This window comes from Tenrec ecaudatus, chromosome 2, assembly GCF_050624435.1.
Source record: "Tenrec ecaudatus isolate mTenEca1 chromosome 2, mTenEca1.hap1, whole genome shotgun sequence".
Lineage (NCBI taxonomy): Eukaryota > Metazoa > Chordata > Mammalia > Afrosoricida > Tenrecidae > Tenrec > Tenrec ecaudatus.
The window spans coordinates 38,290,713-38,307,882 of NC_134531.1; the positions used below are offsets into that span (position 1 = coordinate 38,290,713).

The 17,170-nt window shown below is 47.9% G+C and overlaps 1 protein-coding gene across 3 annotated transcripts in view; it reads right to left on the reverse strand.

Annotated features, from left to right (window-relative positions):
• DAB2 (DAB adaptor protein 2) overlaps positions 1-16,642 on the reverse strand; it is a 68,043-nt gene extending 51,401 nt beyond the window's left edge. Inside the window, exons 1-2 of one of the 3 annotated variants that reach the window (XM_075540965.1) lie at positions 16,326-16,640; positions 6,112-6,254 (exon numbers count right to left, since the gene is read on the reverse strand). The gene's annotated coding sequence lies outside the window, so the exon portion shown is untranslated. Of the gene's footprint in view, positions 1-6,111; positions 6,255-16,325 lie in introns of all 3 variants that reach the window. The other 2 variants (XM_075540966.1, XM_075540964.1) reach the window with 2 other exon arrangements.
• Positions 16,643-17,170: the final 528 nt, after the last annotated feature.

The following is a 17,170-nucleotide window of genomic DNA, read 5'->3' on the forward strand; positions in this document are numbered from 1 at the left end:
TATAGAAGCCCCAGGAGTCAGGATCAACTTGATGGCAGTGATTCCCTTAGAGTTTAGAGAGGAACGCAGAATATATTGTGGGATCTCAGGTGAAAAATGCGCGGGAAAAACAAGAGTGCCGAGTAAAGCGGTTTGGGAGCACAGAGTCAGGGGGGTTTAGAGAGGTTTCTTAGAGGCAATGAAGGAATACTATAAATGTTTTGAAGTTAGAGTCAAGTCAATTCCAACTAATAGCAACTCTGTAGAACACAGTAGCAGTGGCCCACAGAGTCTTCAAAGCTGGAAATCTTTCTCCCACAAGTGAACGGCGCATTCAATCACAGACCTTGGGTTAGCCGCCAAATCTATTGTGCCATCAGGCTCCTTAAATAAGTTTGATTTACCAAATGCTGATCACACCATGCGACACTAAGATTCTCTCATTTAATCCACTGAAAAGTCATGTAATCATTTTATCATCCCTGTTTCATAGGGAGGAGTGCTGGCGGCATAGTGGTTATGCATTGGGCTGCTAACTGCAATGTCAACAGATCAAGGCCAGCCGCTCCCTAGTAGAAAGATGGGGTTTTCTACCCTGGTGAAGAGTTCCGTTCTTGGAAACTCACAGGATCAGTTGTAACCTGTCCTAGAAGGTTGCTATGAGTCCACATTGACTCAATGGCATGCCGATTTTAAAAAAATTTTAAGTTATTTCATAAGGAGGCAATTGAAACACTGAAGTTAAGCTAGCTCGTGAAAGTCAAACCAGCTACATGTATGGTCTTAACCTCTTTGCTCCAGGCAGGAAGAATTAAGCTAGTTCGCCAGTGATGGTCTGAATGTGCATTAATGAGAAAATACTTTATAGAAGAGAAGTTAATAACAATACATAAATAATATATATGTCAGTCTGGCTAAAGTCCCAGGTCTGTGCTGGGTTGTACAAAGGAAAGAGCCCCCAAACCTCAAGTTGATTCCAAATCAAGGATCTTAGAGGGCAGAGTAGAAGTGCTCTTCTGGGTTTCTGAGACTGTAGCTTTTTATGGGAGTAGAAAGCCTCATCTTTCTCCTGAGGAGTGGCTGTTGGTTTTGAACTGCTGACTTTATGGAAGGCAGTCCAATATATAACCACTACACCATCAGGCCTCCAAGGTAGGTTAATTGTTTATGAGTGGACTTACAGAAATATCAGAGTCTTGGGGGTGATGGTGGTGGTGTAAATAGCTCAACACACTTGACTGGTAACTGGAAAGTTAGAGGTTTGAGTTCACTCAGGAGCCTTGGAAGAAAGGTCTGGCATTCTACTTCCCCCAAACCAGTCACTGAAAGTCCTATGGTGCACAGTTCTCTGACATACACAGGGTCCCCATGAGTTGAAATCAATTCAAACGCAACTGGTAACTGTTACAGCAATATAATTAGTCTAGACCACTGGTTCTCGACCTGTGGGTCCCAACCCTTTTGGGGGTTCGAACTACCCTTTCAAAGGGGTCGCCCAATTCATAACAGTAGCAAAATGACAGTTATGAAGAAGCAACAAAAATAATTTGATGGTTGGGGGTCACCACAACATGAGGCACTGTATAAAAGGGTCGCGGCATGAGGAAGGTTGAGAAGCACTGGTCTAGACAGCACTAAAGACTCTGAGGTTTAGAACAATGAGGTTGGAAGGGTGACATGGGCTATTTGCATAAACATGCCACTTTGAGTGACCACACTGGGGGGACGGGGGTGGGGAACCCTTTCATTTAGATACTTGGCTAATCTTTCAGGAACAAAGCCTTTCCATTGAAAGGTGAAGGTCTAACGATCTCAAATGTTAGATGCAAGGCTGGCTCCTTCTTGCCAAGTTATGGTACTAAGTGACCCTCAAACTTCGAATTAACAAACGAATTGCGGTTTGCTTTAAAAAGTCCAAGGCCATTATGTCTCTCTCCTCTTTTTTTTTTTTCAGTTTAGGAGAAATTATAAGTGAATTTTCAATGAACACATGATACTCATTCAATCAATGCATTGAAAAAGTCTGCCATCAGTTGTTAACAGTCCCACACATAGAGCAGAAGGCAAATCCAGGGCTGTGAAACAGTACTAAGTCTCTTGGTAATAACTTGCCAATTCCCAATGGATTCCTTTGTTTTCCTGGTCACTCTGGGGTGGCACCAGAACTGTATGGGGCATCCGGTTCCTAAAGTTTCTGAAATAACCCGCATACTCTCTTCCAGTCTCCCTTATTAAACAGGGTGCCGTGCGTGGGCTGCTAACCAGAAAGCCAGCCCTGCGAAACCACCACCCACCTGCTCCGCAGGAGCAAGACGGGCTACCTGCCCCTACAGGGTCACTGTGAGTCGGCATCGACTCGAGGGCAGTGTGTTTGGTTTGCATTTTGGTTTTAATAGGTTTCTTGGGAGAGAACTATGAAGACATATTGCTGTTTTTTTTCTTTTTGCATGACATTTTCTGCCTCGTTTTGATTTTCAACACCAATATGCTGTAGTGCTTTTCCTAAAAGAAATTATTCCTCTGCTGATGCCTGGTCATAAACCTTTGAGCCGCAATCTCAGGCCAGGGAGCCTGATGCATCCTGCGCTGGAGAGGCTGCTCTGCTACATCTACAACAGTGAGAAGACTCACTGCCAGCAAGGCCGTGCCCACTCACAGTGGTCACAGGACAGAGTAGAACTGCCCCGGGGAGCTTCTGAGACTGACTCTGCACTGGGGTGGAAAGGCCGTCTTTCTCCCGCAGAGCGACTGCTGGTTGGACATTAGACCTTGAAGTTAGCCGTCCAGCCTGTAACCAAGCTCCTTAATAAGATTTAAAACGTTGGTAAATCTATCATCTAACTTGGGATAAAGATTCCCATTAAGATTCGCTCACATTCAACCAGTGAAAATAAACAGCTAAGAAAATCTTCAAAGAGAAAAAGAAATGACCTGAAGCACATAGCATCCTGCCGACCATAAGCATTCAGCGAGTCTGTATATATCCAAAGTAAGGCGCGAACAACCCCAACCCCTATGCACACACAAAGGTCCCCCCCGTCCCCCCCACACACACAAACTCCCCAAACCTGTTGCTGTAGAGTCAATTCTGACTTTCCCACTTATGGTCACGTGCACACACACACACACACACACACACACACTCTCTCTCTTTTTCCAACAGTTTTATTGACATATAATTCAGCAATCACACAATTCGTTGTACAATGACCACCACGTGGTAACTCTTCGTGTTGTACAGTGCAAGTGCTCCATTCACGTCGAAGACTGTGGCCCTGGGGGTCAGATCACCAGACTTTCATTCCCAGGTGCCTCTGGGTGTGTTCAGACCACCAACCTTGCAGAGCAAGCAACCTTGGCGATGCCCAGGGATCCCTGCCTATCCAAAGTTATTGGGCAATGGCTCGGCGGTATAAAGCCTCCACTGGAAGTTCTGAATCCAATGGTGACTAGATTAGAAACCTCAAATGAACTTTCACACTGGGATTTGGGAAGTTGGTAGGGTACGGTGTGGGGCTGGTTTCTAGCCAGGGTTCTTGGACCCATTGGGGTCTGTGTAGGCGGTCATGAGTTGGCAAGCTAATTTTAGCATTTTAAAAAGCCTAATGGAAAACACATCTACTGGTCACACAGCTGTGTGGGCAAATCATAAAAACAGGGCTCTCTGATTTAGGATGGAGTGGGGCTGTCAGAGTGTTAATCTTCATAATCCAGGGCTGATCCCAAGGTCTCATCTATTTTCTCAACATTTATTCATCAATTAATGAGCAGTTCGGTGGACCCTTCAGAAAGCAGAAACAGAAGGAGTTTAAGAGGTTGTCCTTGGCTGAAATCCCAGGTTGAAGACTGCCCACTAGTACAAATATTATTACCCAGGTGATTGCATCCATAGGGCCAGATAGATGAATGAGTTCTCATGAATACGCCATTGATGGTAGTTAAATCAAGGGCTTGAAAAGACCACACCATCTGGAGAATTTCAGTAACAGCTGGTCTGCCTTTCTCAGGCCCTGGGCAGATATAAACTAGAAGACCATATGGATCCTGCTCATTATAAATAACCTTCATGTTAAAAAATAAAATCTTCAGACCTGCTTTACTTATACCAATCGAGTATGCGAGCATAAGGCAGTGAGTTGAACTTCCCTATTTGGCTCACTCTATAATATATTACTATTCATGTTGCAGTTAGAATAGCTTAAGTCACTCATTCACCTGGCCATCTGGTTCTTGTTTCTTGAATATCTACTACGTGCCAAGCATTGCATTATGCTGTGTGGAAAGTGACAAGATAGACGTGTTCTCTACTCTCTGGGGCCTCTCGGGGAGAGAGAACAAGCAAGTCATAGTTACAACTGGCGCTAAGAGTTTTGGAGGAAGTTGTTCTGATGAAGGCTGAGGAATTGATTGCCATCAATTAGGCTTAGTAAGAAAAAGGAAGATGAGTTCTACTCCAAGGAGGTCTCTATAAACTGCTTTCTTGTCAGGGATGATACAAAGTTTGGCACTGAGAGCTTAATACCCTTCTTCCACTGACAGCTTGAACATGATGGCATTCACTTAAAACCCTAATTAGATGGGGAATGTTTACATCAAACGCTGGTGAGCCTCACTGCGACCATATCGCAATCTGGAAGAGCGCCTGCGTGGCAGTGCAGGCTGCAGAATTGCAGTACACCAGGCCCAGTGGGAATCCTGGGCCCTGCAAATTGTTCACAGGCTTGGCTATGAACCAAAGGGTTGGCGCTTCAAGGCCAGGGAATATCAGTGGTGTTTTCTGGAAAGCTATCTTAAAATCAAAAGGTCCAACTCAGCATGATTTTCAGAAGGCCCAGACAAAGACAGTAGGCCCAGGTGGCAGGCTTTGTGTCCATGCAAAAGCACAGCACCTCGAGCGACACACACTTATATTCTGGAGCCAAGGGTTTCTGTGGCACCTATTATACACCAGATCTTCTGTGAGTACGATACTGCCATTTTCAGATCAGGCCAAACTATCAAAGCTCATCTTCAGGCAAGCCTCAGATTTAAATGAAGCAATATTATAAAATGCCGCCAGGCTCATCCTCACCCCCTCCGTACACCCTGAAATGGTTTTATTTGAAGAGCACCACAGAGTCACAAGAGCTTGGGGATGGGGCAAGCAGTTAACATGCTCAGCTGCTATCTGGAAGGTTGGAGGTTCAAGTCTTCCCAGGGGGCTCAGAAGAAAGGCCTGGTTTCCAACCGACCGGTCACCAGAACCTCTGTGGAACCTACGTCCTTCTACTGTGATACATATGAGACCACCTTATGTCAGAGTCGACTCACTGGTTACAAGAGGCCCAGTAGACGGCACTTGGGTAACACCAACCTTCTTTAAGGACAGGGATGTGGTGCTCACCTTGAAGTCCTCACCATGAATTGCTTGTATGAGGCATAGGAGACAAAATCCTCAAATAGAACATGGTTGTGTTCCCTGTTTCTGCTGAAGAATTCTTGTACAGATTTTAAGCTGAATGTTTGCATTGCTAGACATTAACTGTGAAGGGAATTGTACGTGGATACACCACTAAAAAGTCTGCCTGTTGTTTAACAAGACTCTCATCCTCGGCTGTTCACGTGTCTACTGAATCTGGCATACATCTGACCATATATTTTCCACAAGTATTCTTTATTTTCATGCCTCTTTCACCCCCATTCCCTTCACAAAATTAACTATGTTCCAGCCGTCCTGCCCCAAACTCTATCGCAAATCCCTGTTCCCCATAAAGCTACACCACCTTGTATCATGTTCCTCACATCTCATGATTAACTCACTCATATAACAGTGGTTTTGATAGTTTCCATACACCCAACCTTGGTATTCCTGAACATACAGTGAAACCGATGAAAGCCAGAAGCCAATGGGACCACCTTGTTTTACTGGGTCTCACGTGTTTGACACAGTGCGGTCTTACCAATTTTCTATCATTTGTTGTGGTGGAAAGTATTTTATATTTGCTTCTTGGACAGCTTTTTGCCTTACCGGAGTCCTGGCTTTCAAAGGTTTTGTGGTATTTAAAACCCTTGAAGAAAGTCTTGGTCGGGTGACATCTTTGTTGAGAGTTTTCAAAAGGGTTCCTCTGAAAATTGAAGTTGTAACTGACCTACCTTTTGACTGTGCTGCAGTAGTGCCTTGTCCGACTTCTGACCACCCGGCTGGTTCCCATGAGGTGTCAGTACCCCATTCCACCACTCATGCTCAACAGAGCGTTAGAGAGCTTCACCGTCTGGCTGCAGATTCAGATATGAGCCTGGGGGGGGGGCGTCGTGGGTTAAAAGTTGGCCTGCTAATCACAGTTAGCTAAAGTTCAAAAACACCTGCCCCTGTGTGGGCAGAAGATGAAGCTGGCTGGCCCCGTACAGAATGAGTCTTGGAAAGTCACAGGCAGGTCTACTCTGTCCTATAAGGTTGCTATGAGTCAGAATCAACTCCATGGCAGTGAGTGAGCGTGAGTGGATTACCAGGTCTCCTCTAGAAAGACTAGCCTTTTCCACTTCCCCTGAATCGACAGATGCACACATCAAGTCTTCTCATGTTGTCTCCTGAGCCCTTAATCGCTCTCTCCTATCTGCATTCCTATCTGACATTCAAATCCCACTCAAGGTGTTTGGCTTCCACAAGTCTGCGCTGACCTCTCTCCCGTTCTCCACGCTGACAATGACCCCTGGCTGCTCTTTGATTCTCCCCTCTGTCCCAGTGAATGCGATTCTGGCCACAGAGGTTAAGGACCCATTTCCCCTACTATTTTATGGCCCACACGGTCCAGTAAAGGAAACTACATTTAAAAACCTTATTCCCAGAAAGAGTTGCCATCTTGGGACAGTGGCACAGGGCAGTTCCATCCTGCCCTCCAGGGCCACTAGGAGTTTGAATCCACTCGATAGGTGTGAGTTAAGTTTACATGGAATGCGTTTAGAATCCCCCAGACAAATAGTGATTGGATTTATAGAGAGACTGACAATAAAAGGAAATAAATAGTGGGGAGAAGTGAGGTATTCAACTCATGTCACCATCAACCGATGAAGGGGTCTGTGGGCAGAACCCCATTGTAAGTTGGGGACTATCTGTACAATAAAGGTATCATTTTCTTTGTAAAATTTCTGCTGTCCTCTAGCATGTATGTATTTGCATCCAGATGTACATTAAAACCAACTTTGCAGGAGCCCTGGTGATGCTGTGGGTTAAGCATGGGGCTGCTGACCACCCGGCCAGCGATTCAAACCCACCGGCAGCTCTGTGAGAGAAAGATGAGGCTGTCTGCTTCCACAGAGAATTTTTGTCTCAGAAGCTCAAAGGGCCAGATCTGCTATTTCCTGGATGGTTACTGTAAGGCTGGTTGTTGGTTGTTGTTTATTTAAAATGTCATTGAGAACGTTAGCTCGGCACATCAGAACTCTCGAAGAACAAGTTACCAGGCAATGAAGCATCATTTCATCCAGGTGCCCTTGGGAAAACAGCTTGCCGATGGGTAAAATCCACTACCCTTTCACTTGGAGCACCTGCCTGGTTCTGGTAAGGCCTCGACCAGCAGCAGTTGGGCCTTGGCCAAGGCAGACATCCCAACGAGCTGCCTCATTACCAACTAGGTCCAAATGGAGGAACCTGCCTATTTGTTTGGTTCTGAGATGTTTGATTTTGAGATAAAAGGCAAACAAGGGGAAAAGCACACCCAGCTGACTCCCCGTGGGATAACAAAACCCCAAACACCGATGCAGCTAACGAGTAACTGAAACTTCCTTTGAAGGACAAATATTCGATCATCTCCTACATATGACCCTTGTGGCTTCTTCCCCTCTGACCTAGGAGTCAACAACACAGTTCCCCCTGGAAGTAAACAATGCACCCCAAAGCCCACACCGGTCCAATGTTCTTCGCACAGCCATGACCGCCTTCTGACAAATGTTCAAACACATTTGGCTCATTTCTGCTTCACTGAATGGTACCCTAAAAGCACTTTAGCATCTGCATTACATACTATAGAAGATTAGAGCAGGGTCTTGGCCCCTAATAAGAGCCTTAAAGAAAAAAAAGTAAGTGAGATCATCGGGATGAACTGCTTAGAACCAGGGGCGCAGCTGGGTCCAATGTGGACACAATTAGGAAAGAAGTTATTCTTTACCTTCCAGTTCTTCGGGCATGGGCAATTAACTCTAGGCTTCAGGAGAAAACCGTCCTGCCCAGATGTGATTGAAAGCATTAACTTAAGAGGTAACATTCGCGGGCCGGTGCTGGTTTACAAATCGCTGCCATGCTCTGCTGCTCATTTCATGATCTCAAGGTAAATACAGAAGAAGAGTCAAAAGATTTTCCGTTTGAGATGTGTTTGCCTTGGGGCTTCAGCTGGTCTACAACTGACAAACAACACGAACAAGGCCATTCCTCAAAGAACATAACTGAGTCAAGTCACTGAGAAGCATCCTTCTAGCGCAGGCTTATTTCTGAACCCGAAGCGACAAAGTAAGTCTCTGTGGGTAGGTGTGTGTCCGCTCCCATCCCCTTCATTTCAAAGTGACCTGTTACCAACAGCGGGGAATTAAGACCAACAGGGGGAATTAAGCTCAGGTGTGCCGTGTCTTGTCTTGAATGGCAGTTGTACGTCGTTCTGAACCCAAGCTCCTGACCCCTAACTTGGAGGACCCCTTCTATGGATTTCTCTTTCTGAGATGCGCCCTTGAATAAGGAAGACCGAGGAAAAATCGATGCCTTTGAGCTATGGTTCTGGGGAAGAATACTGAAAGTACTGTGGGCTGCGAGACGAACAGATACGGTCTTGGAAGTAGTGCAGCCAGAAGATTTCTTACAATCAAGGATGCTGAAGCTTCCTCGCCCATCCTTTGGACCCGTTTGCAGGAGAGATCCGTCACCGAGAAAGGAGGTCCAGTTGGTAACGTTGAAGGGCAGTGAAGGTCCAGTTGGTAATGTTGAAGAGGAAGACTCAAGACGAGACGGACGGGCATGGCGGCTACCTCAAGGAGCTCAAACGTAAGAACAATTGTGAGGATGTCGAAGGGCCAAGCTGTGTTCTGTCCTGTGGTCCATCGGGTCTGCTGTGAGTCGGGACTGACTTGACAGCTCATAACAAGAACTTCTAGATTGTCCGCCTGCATTTTTCATTCTGAACTGTAAGTACCTTTCTCTGCCTAAGCCCAGTCTGAGGCATTGAGTCACATGTGCGGGAAACGGCGCAGTTGCTAGGTTCTGTCTCCCGTGATGATGACTTTCTGTGAGGTGTCCAGTCACTGGGCTTCCAGGATCTACACAGGGCTTGGGGGGCTGTACCTCTACAGGTGCAGGATAGTCTCATCTTTCTGCTGAGGAGTCCATAGTGGGTTCGAATTGCCAGCCTTGTGATTAGCAGTCCAGAGCCAGGCACACAGCTAACATTCAGATAAACACCATGATTTGCATCACAACGATCCCAACTTCGTTTAGGCTGCCTCTCCTTGTGGCCTGACCTCAGGCAGCAGGTATCCTATGGCGGATAAGAAAAGAAGCCCTTTCCAGGGACAACTTCTGAGGTGAAAGTCAAATGGGATGATTGGAACAGCGCTTTCAAGCCATAGAGCTCCATCAAAACACAGTGAAACTATTTACCAACTTCACCTGCACTGTGTTTCACATAAATAAAAAAGAAAACTAGCTTTAGCCAGTTTTAAACCAGATCTAGTTTACTAGAATTTTATTTTAAAAAGAAACAACTGACATATTCTCCTAATTAATGAATGAAAATTGATTATGTTCTTTAGAAACACCAGCAGTGGGGCAGGGCTTTGGAAGGAAAGCATTAACCATGGACTGTACCAGAGTTTCTAGAATCAAGAAAGTGGAATTAAAAAAAATTTAAATTAAATTAAAAAAAGAGTGAAATTTGGAATCATGGTCTAGTTGGGGAAACGTCTGAAGTCAATGTGTTTCTTCAAAAAAATCTATAAGAACTGAACTGTGTTTAAATGAGCTTGCTTTACTCTTTCATGAGTGTAGGGATTCAGAAAGGAGCACATTGGGGGTAGTGGTAATGAGTTGGGCTGCAAACCTCAGGGGCCGCAGTTCAAAACCACCAGCCTCTGAAAGGGAGAAAGATGAGGCTTTCTACTCTGGAAAAGTTAGTCATGGAAACTCACAGGGGCAGTTCTACCCTCTCCTATAGGCTTTCTATGAGTCAGCATTGACTCAACAGCAAGTTGGGTTTGGTAGGAATTCAAATACTTGGCCTTTTTTTCTTTATTTTTTTTTCTCCATAAGATTACTCCAAGGTCATGTGGGAAATTCCCGACTATTCACGACTCATTGTCATCAAGTCAAACCTGAGTCACAGTGATCCTCTAGGAGAGAGAACTGTCCCGGTGAGTTTCCGAAGGCTGTAAATTTTTTAGGGAGTAGAACTGTCCCATTGGGTTTCTGAGAGCTTAGATCTTTACTGGAGTAGATAGCCTCATCTTTCTCCCTGAGGAGCAGCTAGTGAGTTTGAACCACGGACCTTGTGGTTAGCAGCTCAATGTATAACGCACGACACCACCAGAGCTGCTTCTGTGAAGGTCTCAGCCAAGGAAATGCAACGTAATTCCACCCGTGACACAAAGGCTTGCTGTGAGGAGGACTGGACTTGATGATAATTGAGTTCTTCTTTTATTTGGAGTGAGGACAACCTGATCTTGTCAGGGGCCCTTGTAAGATAAAGATTCAGCCCTGCAGCTCAGTTGGGATCAGTAGTAGCCGGGTGGGGAATAAGAATTTGCACTGCTTATAAATTCCTAGGTTATGCTGATGGGGCTGGCCTGGCGTCAATGCTGAGACCTACTCCCTTAGAGGAATTTCTCTCATTCTCTCTCTCTTGTTTTTTAAAAATCATTTTACTGGGGGCTCTTACAGCAATCCACACATACAACCATTATGTCCAGTACATTTGTATGTATGTTGCCATCATCATTTTGGAAACATTTTCTTTCTAGTTGAGCCCTTGGTATCAGCACTTTATTTTCCCCCTCCTCATTTTCAATTCCCACTGCCATGGAGTTGATGACCCTGTAGGACCCCATCGAACAGCCTCTGTGGGTTTCCAAGACCACAACTCTTTATAGGAGTAGAAATCCTCATCTCTTTACAGGAGTAGGAAGCCTCATCTTTCTCCTGAGGTGCGGCTCATGGTTTGGAACTATTGACTTTGTGGTTACGCAGCCCAATGCTGACTATTACAGCAGGAGGAGGCCCAAAGGAAAGCACGGAACACACTACCATTGAGTCAATTCTGACTCACAGCCATCTTACAGGGCAGAGTAAAACTAGCCTTGTGGATTTCTGAAACTAGAGCTCTTTACGGGAATAGAAAACCTCATCTTTCTTACGCAGAACGGCTGGTGGTTTCGAAACTCTGATCCACGCTACTATTCCAAGGCTATACACCTCAAGCTAACTCTGTATCCCATCTTGAGAGACTGAATTGATATGCTAAATGAAAAGGCTGGGAGTTCATCTATTACAAAGACACCAGTTTGTTTCGGATTGCTAGGGAGAACTGGATAACATGTTACCCCAAATGTTACACCATATATGCACCACTCAAATTTCTTCCAGCTGGAGAATGTTCCAAACTCAGCTTTCTAGGTTTGCGACTTGCTACTTGACCCACTTCCTTCACTCGGTGGCTACCTGGACTTCTAAATCTGCATTCACCCAGCGTGTTTCAGGTAGTCAAAGGTCACAGGTCTTAGAAAGCTGCTGGTGGCGGTGGTGGTGGTGTATGTGGAAGGCCATTCTGACTCATAATGTCCTGTTAGGATAGAGCAGAACTGAGTTCTATAGGCTGTAATCTTCATGAGAGAAGTGGCTGGTGGGCTCAAACCACTGCCCTTTGGGTCAGCACCAGAGTTCTTGACCATTTGACCACCAAGGCTTCCTCCAAACCCACCACCATCAAGTCCTTTCTGACTCACAGAGTTTTCCAGACTGTAAATCTTTATGGAAGCAGACAGTCTCATCTTTTCTCAGAGTTGGCTGGTGGGTTTGAATGGACCTTGTGGTTAGCAGCCCTACCCAGGAGAGGCAAGTGTCCTCCCAGGATAGGAGGAAGGTTTTGGAAAGGGAGTAACCATGGCAACCTGCCCCAGCTATGTGGGCCAGGATGGTATGGACCACACTCACGCTGAACATTGTTATTTCTAGCCTAGTACCTCAGTTCAAGGCTTTGCCTTTAGAAGGTCAACTTGGTCAAACCAAAAGGCAGATTTCTTGCCAGGAACAGAGGTAACTCTCTGTCCGGGCTTGAGCACAGGCAGTGATAGCAACAGCGTTCCTAGGAAATGCTTGAATGAGTAACATTATTTCGGGTAGGCAAGTGGTGTCCAATTTTGAAAAAGAAATTATCCATTTGCTCTGAGACGTCACAGATGCAGTTCTCCAAGGCAGAAACAAAAAACAAACAACAAAAAGTGTTCCCCCAAACCAAAACATAAATTTACAAGTCAGGTATTCGAAGCCTATTAGATGCACATCTCATCTTTCATCACCTGCCAGTAGCTACTGCTATCGTCCCCAGATAAGAAAGCTGAAGGGCAGAGTCTAGTAAACTTGTCCAAGGTCAGGTGACCAGAAGTGGTGAAGATGGGATTTGAACTTATGTAGTAAGACTCAGGGAGAAGGATGAAGCTTTCTACTTTGGTGAAGAGTTCCAGTCTCAGCAACTCACAGGAACAGTTCTATCCTGTTGTATCAGGTCATTGTGAGTCAGAAGTGAGTCGATGGCAGTGAGTTTGAGGTCTTTTGGGTGGGGCTCCAGAACGTATGGGCTCTACTACTCGTGGTAGGTGGGAGACTGAAGGTAGCATGGAAACGCTGGCCCTCTGTGGCCATACACAACACCATTCATCAGCAAGTCATTTTATATAGATATATTTAACAGAAAAGCTTTGGGGACTGGGTCTCCTTGTGATTCGCACTACAGTATTAATTGAACAGTCAGGACATGTTACCATAAGTTAGGTTTCCCAAAACACACATAAGGACTCCAGGTGGCATCACTGTGAAACACTCAACTAATGGACAGTTTGACCCCACCAGCAGCTAGCTCCGTGGGCAGGAGAGGGACAGTTGGCTGTCCTAAAGTCTTACAGCCTTGCAACCCCTCTGGAGGTAGTTCTCCTCTGTCCCGCTCAGTGGGTAGGAGTTGGAATCGACCCAGCAGCAAGGAGCTTTAAGCACACGTATCTGATGCAAAAGCTATTTCACCCAAATATGACTTGGCCTACCTCTGGGCAATTCGGTGGCAGGACTTCAACTTTAGAATTACATAGCCGCTCCACAGAGCATGCTAAAATACCACATCCTGTTCCTCAGGTGTTTCAGATTGCCAATCTGGTTTCCATTCTGGGGCTGTTTGAAGGGGGGAAGCCTTATGTGCTCCATCAGTCACCTAAGCCTCCCCAGTCAGTGGGCTTGCAAGCCTTTCCCGCCGGAGAGGTCTGTCCCGTGGCCATTAGGCAGCTACACACCATCCTCTGCAGCCTTCTCAAGAATTTCAGCCTCTTAGCTTCGTCTCTAAGCAAAGCAATAACCAAATGCCCCAGTGAAGAGAGACTAAAGAAGAGAATCACAGAAGCCCTTCAAGATGACGCCGAGTTTCAGCTTAGGGCCATGTGAGGGTGGGAGAGGTGATACAGTATGCACTCATTGCACCAACAAACAGCCCACAGCCTCCCAAAGTTCCCTGCCAGCCAGAATCGCTTGGCACGGAGTGTTTTCTTGTTCTCTTAGTCTTCAGGTAATTGATGTATGGCCAAGCAGGCCGATAAAATCACCCCACCCTCACCCCCCACTGGCTGGTCAGCAAGCTTCCAGAAGTTCCTGTACCACCTTCATGCTAGTAAGTCCTAAGAGCAATTGCCTCTAACCAGAACAAAGGGGCTGAAGGCTATTCACCTTTGGATCTTGGTAACAACTCATAAGTCAAATGCATAGGAATGTGGACTTCTGGCTTAATCTAAAACTCTAGAAAACCTTGAGTAGCACTACAAACTTCCCTGCACTGAACCAGTCTTGCAACAAGTGCTTTTGGTGGCTTCCTTCTTTCCTCTGTATCCAGAGTTGACCATCATCTGTGCAGAAGCCACCAGCAAGCAACGTGTGCACATCCTCCTGCCGTATACGCTTTCTGATCAGACTTTGAAATCTAGGTTAGCAATTTGTTTCTGGGGCAGTCATGGGGATAAGGAAGAGAGCAGGGAAGTGAAAGAGGAAGTTACAATACCGAGAATGGAAAAAAGAATCCAGTCTGTTTAAGGAAGAAAGTCACGAAAGGAATCTGCCCCAGAAATAGGCGCAGGCAGGTGAAGCCTACCAGGTCTCCTTCATCCTCTTTCTAGACTTTCTACACTGCAGTCTCCTCACATGACGTGTGCTGTTGGGCTTAAACACAGCAACCATGTCAAGGATGGTGCAGGACCCCACATGCTTCTTTCTATTGTACTTCTGGGTCATTCCGAGTGGGAGCCACTTGACTGTACTTTACAAGAGCATCTACCCAGCCCGCCACCCAAAAGAGCCTTCGCCACAGATTAGAGAAGGAACTCAAATCGCAAACGCTGCTGGCCCCACAAAGCAACCAGCCTCCTTGCAGCGCGAATGCCATGGAGGCCACGGGAGGGGAGTCAGGACTTGGAGCGAAAAGAACTGCCTAATCAAGATTCGGCTGCTTTAGAGAAGCAAGCCTGGCAAAGGAAGAGTTACAGACAAGCATTTGGGAATGACAGTATTTCTCAGCCCTACATATTTCTCCATCCCAAGAGCCCATGGCTGGGGACCAACTGGAGATGGTAAGAGAGATCCACGATATCATCTATCAAATCCTTCCAAGGGACCTGTCTGATGTCTCCAAGGTGTTTCTGCGGCTGCCTCCTCTCCTCGCCATGACTTCAGAGTTAGTCATGCCTTACCTCCTCCTCCAACCTCCCCCTGCCCCTTCCCTTGGCCTGATTAAGGGCCAGACGTTTTTTCATTAAGTCACTTTATAGTGTAATAGCAACATTTACTATTCATGAAGTCGCCCCTCCATAATTTTTAAGTCTTTCCATGTGTCTGGAAGCTTGTTTCTGCTCTTCTCGTTTTACAAGAGTGGCTCTTTCCTTCCAAACACAAAATAAAAGGCAAAAGGAAAAGGTTTGGGCCGGAGAGGAGAGTGGGGGGTGGTGGTGAAGTGGAGATAGCATCCAGAATGTTTAAAGCAGTGGTTCTCCGCCTTCCTCACGCTGCGACCCTTTCATACAGTTTCTCCTGTGGTGGTGACCCCCAACCATAAAGTTCTTTTCGTTGCTACTTCGTCACTGTCATCACTGGTATAAATCAAGTGACCCATGTGAAAGGGTCGTTCGACAGCCCCCAACGGGGTCGCGAACCACAGGTTGAGAACCGATGGTTTAAAGGGTTTTAACCCAGTTAAATTTCCCTTTGGATTCCAACAGCTCCCTGCTGCAGTCAAGGACCCGAAATTCCAGGCTGGGAATTAAGTCACAGGGGACGGCGGGGGGGGGGGGGGGGCACCCGGCAGAGGCAAATAACACAGTCAGCATTATGCTAGGAGAGCCGCTATGTTACTGGGGCGCCTCGGTTTTAACCCATTCATTTTCTAGTCCCTCTGCCCGCACCCCCACCCCCATCCTCCTCCCCCTTCCCCGTCCATTTCTTGAATTCTTTTACTTCCCAACCAGCTCACGGCGTGGGGCCAGGCGCCGGGTTTAAACTCTACCTGCTCCGGGGATTTAAAACAAGTTTGTTCAGTCCCCGGGGCAGAGAGTTTCTTCGGAATGCCAGCGGATGACACCGTGCACGTTGATGCCCTACGTTGTCCGTCACCGGGAAAGGGCTTCCCTGGGTGGGCACACACCAGGGTCCCCCGCCTATGTCGGCCGGCAGCGGCGGCCAGAAACACCCTGCGGGAGGGAGTTCAGTTGGCGCTCAGCAGCCTTCCCTGGAGGGTGGGTGGCAGCGCCTTGAAAGTAGCCCACGGATCCTAACACGCGCGCACACCCAGGCGCGCGCACGCGCGGAGGGGCTGGTGACATGTCAACTCTCCATCTGGACCCAGACGCCCCCCACCCCCACCCCCCGGGGTAAAATGCACCCCGGACAAGCATTCCTCAGTTGTCAGGTCACCAAACCGCGCCTCCCCCACCTCCCCGCCACCCCTAAATGCACCGTCCCTTAGCTACTAGGGTCCCCCACTGCCCAAGGTCTGCACCCCAACGCTGGAAATAGGCGAGGGAGGGGAGGCGAGGAGGGCAGGGGCGAGGTCTCCAAACATGGAGCCAGGCGGAGGGCGTCCTAAGCTACTCACGGGCTGGCTAGCGCCGCGGCACCGCGACCATGACTTCGCGGCCCGGAGCCTCCGGCTGCAGCGCGCTCCCCCCGCGTCGCCGCCGCGGCCGCCCGTGTGAGTCCCCGCCGGGCCGGGCGCCTGGGAGCCGCGCGGGCTGTGGTTCCAATCAGAGGCTGGCAGCCGCGGCCTCCCCAGGAATGCGCCGGGATGTTTTTGCTCGCCGCGCTCGGTCACTCCCCCTCAACGTGTCCGCCGACTCTTCCAAACTTAACTGTTGATTAACTCGCGGGGCCAGCCCCCGGCGCGCGGCCGCTCCGCCGAGCCCCGCCAGCTGGGGGCGGTCGCCGGGCCCGCGAGCCCCGGGGAGGAAGCAGCAGCCGGGGGCGGAGGGGGTGCGGGCGCGGGCGACAGAAAAAGACTCGGCTGGGTGCCGGGGGGTGGGGGGAGGGGGTGGTGCAAATCGGGACAGGAAAGGGAAACTCCGGAGGAAAGGGGTGGGATCCGCTGAGCTTCGTTTCACAAATCCGTTCCCGGGATGGCCACTCCGAGTGATGTGGCACAAGGCGTCCACCTAGCCCCTGGGGGCCCTGGAACAAAGGCCTGCCTTGAATCCCGGCCTGCCTGGGGGACTGGGGCGGGGGGGGGGGGGGAGGGGGGGTTCGGGACCCAGCTCAGATGGGCTGCTTCTCAGGTTTAAAGGGCGGCGCCCCCCTTGCAAGGCATGCCCTTCCCTTTCAGATCAGACGGGGATGCTCCTAAGTGGGTAAGGAGTCAATGTGTGTCTATGTAAAGCCCACGGCATTTATAGATGAGATAGGATTCTGTATATACACAGAGAAAAACAATACCCCCTCTATGAAATC